The sequence below is a fragment of the Polyodon spathula genome, chromosome 15 (genome assembly GCF_017654505.1).
Source record: "Polyodon spathula isolate WHYD16114869_AA chromosome 15, ASM1765450v1, whole genome shotgun sequence".
Taxonomy (NCBI): domain Eukaryota; kingdom Metazoa; phylum Chordata; class Actinopteri; order Acipenseriformes; family Polyodontidae; genus Polyodon; species Polyodon spathula.
In genome coordinates this window covers 32,549,307-32,564,826 of record NC_054548.1, presented here as the reverse complement: position 1 = coordinate 32,564,826, position 15,520 = coordinate 32,549,307, and the positions used below count along the sequence as shown (strand labels likewise).

At 38.4% G+C, this 15,520-nt stretch overlaps 1 protein-coding gene across 2 annotated transcripts in view; it reads left to right on the top strand.

Moving 5' to 3' along the window:
* Positions 1-11,435: 11,435 nt before the first annotated feature.
* The window catches only part of LOC121327760 (integrin-linked protein kinase), a 130,160-nt gene continuing 126,075 nt past the window's right edge, over positions 11,436-15,520 (top strand). The window contains exon 1 of one of the 2 annotated variants that reach the window (XM_041271945.1): positions 11,436-11,618. The gene's annotated coding sequence lies outside the window, so the exon portion shown is untranslated. The remainder of the gene's footprint in view (positions 11,619-15,520) is intronic. The other variant, XM_041271944.1, reaches the window with a different exon arrangement.

The window sequence follows — 15,520 nt, the reverse complement described above, 5'->3', positions numbered from 1 at the left end:
ACGGTGGCCCTGCGCTGGTGGAGGATTTCCTCTCACCTGCGTCAAGGAGTTTGAATGGGGGGCGGATTACAACCACAAGGTAGTGACGACAGATGCCTCCAGTGCTGGGGCGAGGTCTGGGAAGGCAGAGGAGTCAGCAGACCCTGGTCGGGCCATTGGACGTTCTTGCATATCAACATGTTGGAGCTGCAAGCTGTGTTCCTTGCCCTCCAGCACTTCCTACCCATGGTGCGGAATGGACATGTGCTGATCCGCACAGACACTACATCAGTGTTGGTGTATGTCAACCACCAGGGTGGCCTCGGTCCCAGGGTTGCATCGTCTAGCCTTCAGGCTTCTGATTTGGGTACAACGGAACCTGCTGCCCCTTTGGGCGACTCATGTTCCGGGCATGGAGAATGGGGCAGCGGACCTCCTCTCCAGGGTGGTGGAGCACATTTGGGAATGTTTTGGGAAGGTGCAGGTCGATCTGCACCTTCGACACACTGCACCCTATGGTACTCCCTCTTTCTCTGCCTGGTACAGGCATTGAGATGTTATGCGGATAGGACAAGAGCGCTGCGTCAATCTGACCAGTTCTTCGTCTGCTGTGGAACACGAACCCTGGGACAGCCCCTTTCAAAACAATGGCTGTCGCGTTGGATTGCAGCCACAGTCTCGATTGCTTATGATAGTGCTGGATTACCCCCGCCTGGGCGGATAGCCACACATTCCACTAGAGGTGTGGTTAAGTCATGGGCCCTCTTCTGAGGTGCCTCCATGGCTGAAATTTGTGATGCGGCTAGCTGGGCTACCCCTCATACCTTTGCCAGGTTCTACCGCCTTAATGTGGTAGATCCCTCATTGCCCTCTGTGGGCACTAGGGTCCTCGAGGTTGCACACTCACGTCGTTGATCTTGCTGCTGTTCTTTCTTCTCTCGCGACGGCTCTAGTACATGTTTCCTGTAACAATGTTTGGTGGCCATCTTCTCTTTCAGGGAACCAGGTTTACGATAGGTAAACTAACGTTTTTGTGCGTGAATGTTCGTTTTGTGAGGTTTTTTAGTTTAAGAATCATCTCTGAATCACGTATACATATTTTGGTTCTAGATTACATGAAACATTTGTACTATTGTTATAATATTGTACTATTATATGGTTAACAAAATGGTGTGGGAAGCAGTCATCAGTGCAATTGCATGTACTGTATTCTGAAGCCGTCATGTTTAGCTATCATTGATATTTCACCACTCACTGCACAGAATGTAATACGGGGGTTTCACTTGGAGAAAGACAGCATACATTATACTATCGAACTCTAGAGTACACATTACACACAAATGTACTTTTGTTAAAAACTATTTTGGGAAAAATATGCTGAAGTTTCTGTGATGATTATAAGGGAAACCAGATGTGGTTTTATCTTATTTTGTTACATGAACTGAATAAAAAAACAACAACTTTAAAATTACAAATGTGTAATAATCCATTGGAACTGTGCTGAATGCAATTACTTTTGTGTTGTACATGTGGTTATTTTAGTGGTTAAAGTTGACTGCCATTAAAATAAATTTGAAACAAACAGTTTTAGTTTTTACTTTTGTAAAAGGAATGCAACAGAACTGTTGTCTTGACCTGAGTAAAGCAGCAGTATGCTTTTGATTGACAATGTTGATTGTTTTGTAAACTGGTAATTGGTAACTTGTTTAATTAAATTTTATTATTCTTTCATTTCATTATTTTTATTTTTCATTTTGTTGTCTGTTTTCCCACATACAGTATATTTAATAATTAAAACAGCTGGGGAAGTCCTTACAAAGAACTTGTTAAGCATTTTCACGATTTGAAGGAGTAGATTATGAAGTTAGAGGGCAAGGGGCCATCGAAACCGGAGTTTTTCTGCACAACATATGGAAGACACTTGAGGGGTTCAATGGTAAAGTATTTTAGGCAACAAAACGCTGCTGTTATAGTTTCAAATTGGCAATGATATATTTTCATAGATATGGATGGGTTCCACAGGAGATGAGAAACATTTTTGGTTGCAGTCTGAAATTGCATGTGTCAGTAACCAAAAAGGGGGGGGGGTAATATGGCTTTTGAAAATTAACTTTTGAGCCAATACATAGTATGTTTTGGTTGCTTGACAATTGTTTGATGTGCTTAAAATTCAACTTTCATTAGTTTTGACAACTGGAAGAGTGTTGTTGTGTTGTAAAATATTAACATATGGATTGATATGGGTATGCAATAGGATTGCTTGCTTATTTTGGGGTCCATGAGAACATTCCTTTGGTAAAGTTTGTGAACAAAGGCATAATAAATGGTCTAGGTGGCTTATGACTGATTGTTTCAATGTTTGTTCTGAGTTCTGAGTTCTGGGTACTGTGTTAGGGAACAGATACAGTAGAACAGAGCTAGTGAGTATTTCATCTTAGGAGAACTAGCTAACATAGTAAATACTTTGTAGCGAGGGTACATATGGAATTGGTAAATGCTGTGTATACAATACATGTTATACACTGACACTTGGTGGTGGTTTTTGGAACTGCAGGAAAAGCATTGCCAATTGTAGTTTAATTTTTCAATGGGTGATGTTCAATTTACAAGAACATATTTGTTTGTGTTGAGACAAAGGGAGGATTTGCACTTTGTATGTTTCAATAGAGATCTTGCGAATTAATAATCATAATTATGATGAAACAGATCGTTGAAATAAAAGCAGCAAACACACAGACTGCATCATGTAAGCAGACATCACCAGGTGAAGATGAAACAGAATTCAAAGAGTGAATGACCCCATTGAAAGTTGAAATTAAATCAGATGTTATCAAAAGAGTTAATAATGCATTTTATTTTCTTCTAGATTCTGGAAGTGGTGACAGTTGAGCATACAGTATTAACTGTGAATGGGACCATTGAAAACGACTGTTCTACTAAAGAATATTGTCACCTATACCAAGGTGATTTTTGGAGAATAATTTAAGTATTTAATGATATACTGTAGTTTTGAATATGTCTAAAATAAAATAGTAATTAGTGTTAATGTTATTTGTAACAATAGGTTAGCATTAGAAGTGTTAGACAAAGGATTACATATGTGGGGGTATTTTATGGAGAATATCACAAGATGTAATGGAGGTTTGTATAACTATGTAAGGAGAAAAGGAACAGTTGCCTACTAATGTGTTACAGATAGTTAAACATTCACACACTATTTTAGTACTTGTTCAATGCATAGTGATCATTTTAAGTTAATTTCTAATTTTAAATTAAAAGGGTGTGTTTTGGAATCTACAAAACTGAAATGAATGCATTGTCTGGTGCTCAGTTCTATCAATCTCACTGCAGCCCAGAGTGACGCGACTCTGTTCAATACAATTCTACACTATACCAATAAGCATATAGTTGACAAAAATGGAATATTGTTTATCAGTTTCATTATTTCTTACAATACTCTGATAGGCCCCACAAGAACTACAATCAACAAAAGAACTGCAAACCATCTAACCATGAAGGATACCACCAAGGCAACAGGAGAGCAAATGATTGGAAAGAAAAGAGACAACAAGAACTTGAGCAGGAAGTGTAATGTTGTGTACAACAATACATGCAGAATTTGATGTCAACTCCCCCTACTGCACTACATACTACTGAGATGCCCCCTATCTAGGATCTAGGAATTGCCAGGCCAACATCTCTAAACACGCACCCGACAGCTGTTTAAGCCAAGATCCATCTACACCTAGTAAAGGCAATACACTTGCAAGGTGTGGAGGAAGAACCCCAACACTGACGATGAACACACTCTCCAAGAAGAAAAAGCATCCACAACCCAAGTCGTAGCAGAAGTGTCTAGTTTGGTGGACAGTTTGTTGTCACAGCTCAAAAGCGAACCTATCTGGACACCCTTATTAGGAAAGGCAGAGCTGAAATACTGTACACTCATTTAAGACGTGCTCCAGGAAGAGGTCTTCCTTGACCCAGGTGCAGAGATTACCCTTACAACGAACAAACTGTTTGAGGCACTGTGACAAGCAGGCTGTAGTGGGGACGTCAGACCCGAAAGAAACACTCAGTACTGCCAGGTGAAATGTGAATTGCACTGTTGCGCAGTTTAATCAATAAACAAAAAATAAAAGTCTGAACAAATGAAAAACACTATGTAAAATAAAATGGCACAGTAGCCAAAACGAACAGACATACAAACGGTGGACAAAGAAACAAGTATTGTGCTAGTTGAAAGCCAGCACATAGCAATTGTTATAGTTTTTAATAATTCTCTCCTCTCACCCGTTCTCCACTCACGAGCACACAACCCTGAGTGAGTGAAAACATGCTGCTTTTATACAGCTGTACCTAGACTTGATTGCTAATCAATCATTCAGTTGGAGTCTTGGTACAACTGCACATGAATTAATGAAGTACAATTCCCCGTGCTCGCATATTATTACATTTTACCTGCATGTGAAGTGCTGTGCAATCCTTGTGCCTAAATACAAATATACATTTTAAACCACTCGTGTTACACAGACCCATTAATATTCTGTGTACCAATGACTGTACACCAACAATAACACACCACACGTAACATACAACAACGAAATACACACGGGCGGGGCAACATTGCCAAATATCCGCCCCCCTCCCTTGTGCGTAGCACACTTGGCCTCAATGGCCACTTCCCCCCTTAAGCCCAGGTGAAATTGAAATGGTGGAAATGACCAATGACTACTTCCTAACACAGTTTGTCAAGGCATCTACTAGAGGGGAGGCATGCCTTGATTTAGTCTTTTCAAATAACGAAGACAGAGGTCAGAGAACCATTGGCAAACTCAGACCACAACATGGTCTCAAGTGCTTTTTAAAACCCCAAAAGTAATGACTAAAGCTAAGGTTTACAATTTTAGAAAAGCAAACTATGAAGGTATGAAACAGAGACTAACAGAAGTAGATTGGAGTAAAATAGAGAAAACATCCACAGAAAAAGAATGTCTGTTCTTCAAAAATGTAGTACTAGAGGCGCAAAACTATTACATCCCTACAGTAGACACACCTAAATGTAAAACTAAATTGCCAAAATGGTTTAACAGATCAATTTAAAAAAAAAAAAAATCGGCAAAAAAAGGCACTTTACAGAGCATTTAAAAAGGGAACAAAGTTCACAGAAAGAATACACAGAACTGCAAATGCAAGTCAAAAAGGAAGTTAGAAAGGCCAAGAGAGAAATAGAAATGAACATTGCTAAGGGGGCCAATTCCAAAATGTTTTTCCAATATTACAACAGCAAGAGAACATTCAAAGAGAAGGATAAATGTCTAAGAGATACAAATGCCAAAATCATTAACAAAGAAAAAAAAATTAGCAAATATGTTAAATGATTACTTTTCACAAGTTATTACAAAGGAGGATACGAACAACATGACCCACATGTCAACCAGTTCCTATCCAGTTTTAAGCATAACTGAGGCAGAAGTGTTAAAGGGTCTAGGAGCTCTTAAAATAAACAAATCCCCTGGGCTGGATGAGATCCTCCCAATAGTACTCAAAAAAATGAAAGAAGATATTTACAAACCGCTAACCAAGATCATGCAGCAGTCTCTTGACACAGGGGTTGTACCGACAGACTGGAAAATTGCAAATGTAATACCGATCCACAAAAAGGGAAACAAAACTGAACCAGGTAACTACAGACCAATAAACCTGACTTCTATTATATGCAAACTTATGGAAACTATAATAAGATACAAAATGGAAAATTACCTATATGGTAACAGTATCCTGAGAGACAGTCAGCATGGTTTTAGGAAAGGGAGATCGTGTCTAACTAACTTGCTTGATTTTTTTGAGGATGCAACATCGATAATGGATAATTGCAAAGCATATGACATGGTTTATTTAGATTTCCAGAAAGCTTTTGACAAAGTCCCGCACAAAAGATTAATTCTCAAACTAAACGCAGTAGGGATTCAGGGAAACACATGTACTTGGATTAGGGAGTGGTTAACATGTAGAAAACAGAAAGTACTTATTAGAGGAGAAACCTCAGACTGGAATGTGGTAACCAATGGAGTACCACAGAGATCAGTATTAGGTCCTCTGCTATTCCTAATCTACATTAATTACTTGGATTCTGGTATAATAAGCAAACTTTTTAAATTTGCAGATGACACAAAAATAGGAGGAATGGCAAACACTGTTGCAGCATTCAAAATGATCTAGACAAGATTCAGAACTGGGCAGACACATGGCAAATGACATTTAATAGAGAAAAATGTAAGGTACTACATGCAGGAAATTTGCATTAAAACTATCATCTGGGAGATACTAAAATTGGAGAAGGAATCTATGAAAAAGACCTAGGAGTTTTTGTTGACTCAGAAATGTCTTCATCTAGACCACGGGAGGGCATAATATGGCCCGGGGGCCAGATACGGCCCATTCGGAGGTTCAATCTGGCCCCTACAGCCTCCGTTCTATAATATGAGATCACCATTTCAACTGCTGCAATGAAGCCACATCTAACTTTTGAAATGCTGTACATTGCTTTTGGATAAGAGTCTACTAAATGCACCGACCATGTTAATCTGTGCACATGTCATCATTAACGTGTTGCAATTTGTTGTTGATCGGTTACTATGGTTACGCATCAAGAGCTGCAAGGGAAAAAAATAGCTAGTAGTGTGCGTGGGAATTCATTTATTTTTTCTTGTGAGTGAAGGAGCAGAATAATTCAAAATGAGTTTATCAAAGAGGAAAGTTGATGCAGAATGCTGCATTTTTAACAAACAATGGACCTCAAAATACTTCTTTACTGATGTGGCATGGAAAGCTGTCTGCTTACATTGCAAAGAGAGTGTGGCTGTATTTAAAGAATACAACCTAAAACGACATTTCCAGAGCAAGCATGCAACCAAATATTCAAACTTCTGTTGATGAGAAAGGAAAGACAACGAACGAGTTGATTGCTCAAATGCAAAAAGAGCAAAGTTGTTGCACAAAGCTATATGCAGCACAAGATGGAATTTCGAGAACAAGCTATGTGATCGCACAAAATATCTCAAAACAACACACCATTCTCAGAGGGAGAATTTATCAAACAATGTTTAGTCTTCTGTGATAGTGCCCAGATAAGAAAAAGCAGTTCCAGAACATTTCATTGTCAAGGCGAAGTGTGCCGAGGCGTGTCGAAGACATCGCAGGTAATCAGGAACAGCTGAAAAGCAAGGTAAATCATACAGTAGCTCTCAAAAGTATTCATCCCCCCCTTGGACTTTTCCACATTTTATTGTGTTACAGCATGGAATCAAAATGGATTTAATTAGGAGTTTTTGTCAATGATCAACAAAAAAAGTCCGTAATGTCAATGTGAAAAATAAAATCTACAAATTGTTCTAACTTACAAATACAAAACAGAAAATAATTGATTGCATAAGTATTCATCCCCTTGAGTCAATATTTGGTAGAAGTACCTTTGGCAGGAATTACAGCCATGAATCTATTTGGATAAGTCTCTACCAGCTTTGTGCATTTGGACACTGAAATTTGGACACTGCCCGTTCTTCTTTTTAAAATTGCAATCAAGTTGGATGAGGACCTTTGGTGAACAGTAATTTTCTACTCTTTCCACATATTCTAAATTGGCTTGAGGTCCGGGCTTTGACTGGGCCACTCCAGGACATTGACCTTTTTGTTTTTAAGCCACTCCAGTGTGGCTTTGGCTGTATGTCTGGGGTCATTGTCCTGCTGGAAGATGAATCTTCTCCCAAGTCCCAGGTCTCTTGTAAATTTCAACAGCTTTTCCTCCAGGATTTCTCTGTACTTTGCTGCATCCATTTTGCCCTCTATCTTCATGAGCTTTCTAGGCCCTGACACAGAGAAGCGTCCCCATAGTATGATGCTGTCACCACCATGCTTCACGGTAGGGATGGTGTTCTCAGGATGATGTGTGGTGTTAGGCTTGCGCCAAACATGGTGCTTAGCGTTGAGGCCAAAAAGCTCTATTTTGGTCTCATCAGACCATAGAATCTTCTTCCACTTGGTCTCAGAGTCTTCCCCATGCCTTCTGGTAAACTCTAGTCGAGATTTGATGCGAGTTTTTTTCAACAATGGCTTTCTTTTTGCCACTCTCCCATAAAGGCCAGTTTTGTGAAGCACCCCGGGGTATTGTTGCCGTATGCACAGTGTCTCCCAGCTCAGCCGAGGAGGACTGTAACTCCTTTAGAGTTGCCATAGGCCTCTTGGTGGCCTCCCTGACTAGTGCCCTTCTCGCCCGGATACACAGTTTTTGAGGACGGCCTGTTCTAGACAGATTCACAGTTGTGCCATATTCTCTCCATTTCTTAATAATGGACTTTACTGTGCTCCGGGGGATATTCAGTGCCTTGGAAATGTTCTTATATCCTAACCTTGATTGGTGCTTTTGAAGAACCTTATTCTGGATTTGCTTTGAATGTTCTTTCTTTTTCATGAGGTAGTTTTTGTTAGGAAATGTACTAACCAAATGTGGGACCTGCCAGAGATAGGTGTATTTAACCTGAAATCATGTGAAACACCTTACTTGCACACAAGTGGACTCCATTCAACTAATTATGTGACTTCTAAGACAATTAGTTGCACCAGAGCTTATTTAGGTGCGTCATAGCAAAGGGGATGAATACTTATGTAATCAATTATTTTCTGTTTTATATTTCTAAATAGTTCAGAACAATTAGATTTTATTTTTCACTTTTTTGTGTTGATCAGTGGCACAAACTCCTAATTAAATCCATTTTGATTCCATGTTGTAACACAATAAAATAAATAGTCCAAGGGGGGTGAATACTTTTGAGAACCACTGTGTGTGTGTGTGTGTGTGTGTGTGTGTGTGTGTGTGTGTGTGTGTGTGTGTGTGTGTATATATATAAAATTTAAAATGTATTGAAATAATATTTATATACACACATATTTTAATACTTAAGATAAAATAATTGCCAGATACATATTTTAATACAAAATCAGTTGTTTATTAGCCTGTTTCGTGTTATTTCTATTAATTTAAGTATTTAGTGTAAAAGGTTTACACTACTGCAGAGTTGGCTAATGTAAACCACACAGTGAAGCACAACTTGAGCTACAACAGTAGACTGTGCTTTGAAACTGGCACAGAAAACCTTTAATGATTCATACATCTGTAAAAGACTTGCCTGTGGGAGAACAAAATCAGAGCCACTTGTGAAGGATGTGCTTGTCAATAAATTGCAAGTCAACATGGATGAGCTCTATGATGAGTTCACCACAGTCAAGTCCATTTTGGAGAAGCTTGAAGGAACAGAAGACTGGAAGCTACAGAAAATTGCTCTCAAATGGAAGACTGTGTTTCAGACTGACAGTATTCAAAACATGCTATCTGTGAGTCATTTGTCCTGGGCATACCTGCATCAACAGCATATGTGGAGCACATATTTTCACACATGCAAAACAAATGGAGCGACAGCCAAAACAGGTGTTCAAGAGCTTATCAAAGGTGAGCTCCTTGTGAGCCTCAATTTTGATGCGGACTTTCACTCCTTGATCATCGAGGACAAACCTCTCCTTGCTGCTGCAAGAAGCAACCAAAATATGCTTAGAAAAGGAAAGAAAGAACTTAATGGCTGCCAATAAAGATTCAATATATGTTGGTACCATACCATATTAGCTCATCATAAGCAATTTGTAAATCAACACAGGTGTTGCAATAGGGTTTGTTTCTTATTTTTAAGGTCATGAAGTGGCAACCCTACCCCGGGGCGAACAGCCAAGTGTGAAAAGCCCTCTTTATGAAAACTAATCCACGTCTGGGAGGTTACTAGACGCCCTACACTTTTGACCAAATCTGAAAACACCTGCTTTTATGGTCCTGTGCTAATCATGATTTTAAGTCAGTTTCTGCTTTTTGTTGCATTCATGTTGTAGTGAGACGTTAGGATAGGCCAAGGTTAGTAAAAAGGATAGGACAATGATGTCATAGGTGGGCAGAGCTAAGACAGGGGCTAGTGCCTGGAGCCCAGAAAGGTGATTGTATATGGGAAGAGTGGCAAGAAATATATTATGCAGGTTTTTTGCAATGACTACTAGAGTCCAGCCAAGTTTGAAGAAACACTGCTGCGACTCTCGATAGTCAAAGCAAAATTAATTACTATACGTGCTTCAATAATCGTTATAAAAGAGATATAAAAAATTAGTTGTTAGTTATAATTAGTGGTAATTTTGTAGTGCACACAACTACTACCGCCAAACACTGTCTTTACTGTTTAATACTGTACACCATGTGTTCCCATCTTGTTTTAATTACATTTTCAAAAAATAATTGCAAGTTAATAAATGAAATATGCAGGCAAAATGTGGTAAAAAAAAAAAGTTTTTTTTTTTTTTTAAATGAGTTTATTGCTCCCCATAGCCATTATGCTCATTAATGAAATCAGAATTGAAATACTGACTGTTTGGGGGTGCATGAACAAAACACTCTTTTTGTAAATCTTTTTAAACATTTCAAAACAAAGAACATGTGGTCTAATAAAATGCATGTATCACAACAAAATATTTTACACGTACAGGAACACCAGAAAACATCGGCAACTCCATTGGATGAATGTTATAATTTCATGATACATTTTTTAAAAAAGAAAACAGACGTCTCGGTGTATTCATACCACCAGGGCATCAAAGTAGAAACAAGTATCACACAAATATATACAATTACAGACAGAAAAAGGGAAAAAAAAACACACTGTAAAAAAAATGAAGTTCTAATTCTTCATAGATAGTTAAAGTCATAAAGTGCATAAATAATCTGTCTATGAACCAAGCAACTATGATTATTAGCACGTTCAAACGGAACTTTGAGGTTTATACACACACACACACACACACATATATATATATATATATATATATATATATATATATATATATATATATAACGCTTTTTATACAAAATTACACAAAGCATTGTACAATACATAGCAGAAAAAAGAACAAAACTACAATACATTTGTTTTGCATGTCACACACAAGACTCACACTCAGTCCATTTAAATACAGGTTTAAACGGTATACACATAATACAAAAGCAGCAATTTTAAAGTTACATTATAACCCACTAAGAAAGCCATTTTATAAAAGTGTGTTATCAGTCTTAACTTGAAAACTGTAACGGTCCCAACAGCGTCCACACTCCTCACAACGTAATTTTTTTCAAGAAATACAGAACATGACAGAATTACAAAATCAACTTCAACTGTCATAGAATCAATACATTGTTTCCTAAATCATCTTACAAAATTAGAATTTGACAAAAATCCCTTTCTTCCGCTGTCTGGCAGCGTTTTTCTGTTACCCACCACCTCTTGAGTGGGCTCCGATAATGGCGCCTGTAGTGATTACACGCATTGGAATATGGGATAGCACGATTGAACCATGGGATTGATTGTCCTATCCTGTTTACTATCTTTGGGACAGGCAGAGGCAGAGTTGCTTTTGTGTGATAATTTCTTATAACCGAGAAAGGAAGAGAATTTTTAGAGAGCAAATTGAGGGTGTGTCTCCTGGGGAGACGTAGTCAAGCTCATCTCAAATCACGAAGAAAACCCGATCAACAAAAAGCTTACTGGTAACTGAAGGTAATCTGTGCATTTTTTTATTTTTTATTGTTGTTTTGAATTGGGAGTCTGTCTTATGTTTTAAAGTTTGATTGAGATGTTATTACCGCTGTTTGTGTCTGGTTCAGAGGGGCCAGATTGTCGAGGTGGGATGAAAACTTTCTAAATTTATCCTGTGAAGCTGACTTGTTGGGTTTGCGATTCTACGTAAAGCAATAATGTTGTTGTTTTTTTGTTTTTGTTTTTTTTTGTTTGTTTTTTTTTAACGGATCGGGATAGGTGGTAAATTCCAAAGTAACAGTATTGAATATGAATTTATAACGGTACCAAATCAGAATTCTTAAGAGTAGGCCAGTTTATTCTGCACAATTCAGTTTTTCCATGTCATTTATATAAGTAATGCATTTAAAACATGTTTAGGTTTTACCATATACAGTATGTGTACTTATGTTCCATGCATTTGTAGAGTCACTAAGGCCAGAGTGTAGGATTTAGGGTGCCACCATATTCAACTGCTTAAAATACAACAACTTGTTAACATATCAAAACAGTAGTTTAATGTCGTACTCACTTGTTTGTTTTCTGACTCGACTGAATATGTAAGCTATACAGCTGATGACTGCAGTGAACTCAACATTTTATATTCGAGATGTTTTGCAAGTGTTTAGGAATTGGTGACCGCATCTCTAATTGCGTACAGTTGTAATATGGGAATTAACATGCTGCAGGTCGCATGCTCAGTGTTAGGCCCTCTCCACACTATGTCTTTAAACTGTATTAGTTGCCTTTAAACTGACTTAAAAGTGCTAAATACGGTTTGGGTCGCCAGCGTTTAACCGTACTCGGGAACCAGATTCCAGACCACCTCAGGGGTTAGTCTTGAGTCCGGTTCTAAATTAGATTGCATCAGGTAATGCTGTTTGTTAGAAGTGTGGACGTCCTAATAGATCTACATTTGTATATTCTCCAATATCCCAAAATGCTTTCTGATATGATTTGGCGTGTGGATATTGCAAATACAGTACTTAAAACACAGGCTCTTGAAGGAGTTGCGAATGAGTATCAATGCTGATATACTATATATAATTTCAGAGGCTTGTTGTAAAATGGTGAATCATGGAGCAATGTATCAGGTGCCGAAATCAAGGCACATTGATAACTGGAGCAATGAAATCGGACAAGAAGAACTTCAGAGTTCAAAATGAAACACACATTATGATTAAATGTACCTTGTGTGTTTATAAGTAAGAAAACCATAATGGTCATGCTAAGAATCGCTATGTCTTCCGTGGGCACGGGCTCCATATTTGCCAGGTTGTAAACAGACAGTGCATGCTGGGATAATGTCATGTTAAGTCCCACAGTCCATGGCACTGTAGTGTTTGTTCCCATTAAGCCTGACTGAACATGAAACGGTACTTTAGTGTGGACGCTTTAAGCTGGATTAATTAAAACGTTTTTGTATGGTTCTCGAGATCGATTATGATTATGTAACTTAGTTACAGTGGAGTCCTCATCTGTGAGCATGTAACACGGCCAGCTGTTATGATGTTTATGTTACATTTATTGTTTCATTAAAAAAACAAGTTTCATTGAGTTTGTTCTGTTATTTGCGATGTTAAATACACCACAGTAAACACAAAATCACATCTTTTAGATATTTCTAAACTATTCTTTTTCATTATCATAGTCTGAAAGCTAGTTAGCCTTTAGTGAATGGCAGTTTTACTACTGCAATCAAGTAAGCTGCAGTACATTTAATTCCCTAAGTGTTTTTTTTTTTTTTTTTTCCTGAGTACACTTCTTAATTACAGTCCGAAGTTGAAGTAGTTTTTAAAAGTAGTGAATAGTTTCTCAATGAAAGAAATGCACAGTCCTTCAGATATTAGTTGGGGTTATTCAATATATACAGTTTTAATTCTGGAAATAAAAAGAACACTCAAAGCAAAGCAGTACAGATCAAACTTTCATATGCAAACTGCACAGTGCAAAACTTAAATTCAAAACAAACATAACAGAACCAAATAATATAATGCAATACTGTAGGTTTGATCCTCCAGGACTTCTCGATTGACAAGTCTCCAATACTAATGAAAGAAAGAAGTGAGCTGAGCTGACTTCACCTTTATTAAGTAGCCACAGACCTAAGCCCACCCCCATCCTTCCTTCTCTTTGTGAGTGCAGTCACCCCAGGCAACCCCCTGTGGAGAGGCTCATGTACTATTGTAAAGAAAACTGGTTCTGGCTCACACTGCCTAAGATGATGTTATCTTGGTGTGGCCCTTTGATCTTTGTGCTTAAATGTTATCTCTTGAGTGCTTCGGTTCCTTCAGCAATGTACGATTGTGTTTATTCCGTCAGTCAGGCGGTCGTTGTCAGTGCATTTAAATGCAATCTTGCAATCTCGTGTTTACCAGTTACTATACCTCCTTTTAATAATCTCCTTTTAAAACTAAGAGTGTACAAACCTGCAAAAACATTGCATTTAAGTTTGATTTAAAAAAAAAAAAAACTAGAACTATAATATAAAAAATGATCACTATGCATTGAACAAGTACTAAAATAGTGCATGACTGTTTTACTATCTATCTGTAACACATTAGTAGGCAACTGTTCCTTTTCTCCTTATATAGTTATACAAACATCCAATGTCGAGTCATTACCAACCAGTGTTGCATCGATTGCATTAAGCTCTCTCTGTGTTGTGTTAACAAAACCGCAGAGGAAGTCAGTAGGATGTTGGCCCTCTTTGGGTATTGCTTCTAAAATCTTACTCAGATCAGGGGTATGGTGAAAGTTATTTGCAGTGCACATGATGACTACACACTGTGCATGCTGTGGGTAATTACCATTAACCTGGGACAATTTGGCAGGTGCTGGGATCTCAACAGGCAATGCAAAACTCAAAGCACGACAACAATCTGTATCACTCAGGTGATATGTGAGCTGTAGCCGACGCAGCTTGCCACACAGTGGTGCTGGATCACTGTTGCCATCCCACTTTGGTAGTTGATCCTTAATCAATAACATCTCTGTTAAGGTGACGTCTCGATTAACCTGTACATCATCATACTGATATGTAGTGGTGCCTTCTCCATCTGCGGTCCCAGAAGGGTGTACACGACGGGTAACCAAGGGAGCAACAGTCACTGTCTTCTGCCCTGACTTACTACTGGAGCCCTTGCCTGCCACGCGGCTCCGTGTCTTAACTCCTTCCCCTACCCCAGCATGTGATGGGTCCTTTCTATCCTGGTACTCCTGCTCCTTCTCCTAGAGAGGAACATCCTCCCTGTCCACCTCTTGTGGTACTACTGCTGTCATCACTGTCCTCATCCAGTCCCATAACATCAGAATCATCATCTTGTTCGCTGTCAGTCTCTGACTGTCCCTGGTAGAAATCTTGAACAGGATCCTGTGGAAGATCCTGAAGCATCCTTTAGGATCCTACAGTAGGAATGTGTGCAAGATCTTGTCGGGATCCTTCCAGATCCTGTAAGATTTTGCAAGGTCCTGTAGGAACCTACAAGATCTTGGAGGATCCTATCAGAATCTTGTAAGATCTTGTATAGAATTGATCATTCAGAATATGGGTCTTCTACAATTAATGATCTTGTAGGATGTACCAATAATCCTAAACTGTATGAGCTGTATGAATGGAAATGTGTGAGCCATGATAAGTGTCAGCTAAGTGAAATATTATTATAACCTTACAAAGAATACTGTTCAAGTCTGCTCAGGGTCCCCTACATTTTACAAGATGCTATTGAACATCCTACACAAGTCATACAATGTGTCATGAAACAATATAAAAAGATCTGGAGTATGATAAAACATGTTCAGTTACAACCGCAAAGAAAACAGTTTACAAATAGTTTGACAAATCTGTTTTATTTTCGAGAAAACAAAGAAACAACAAATTAAGC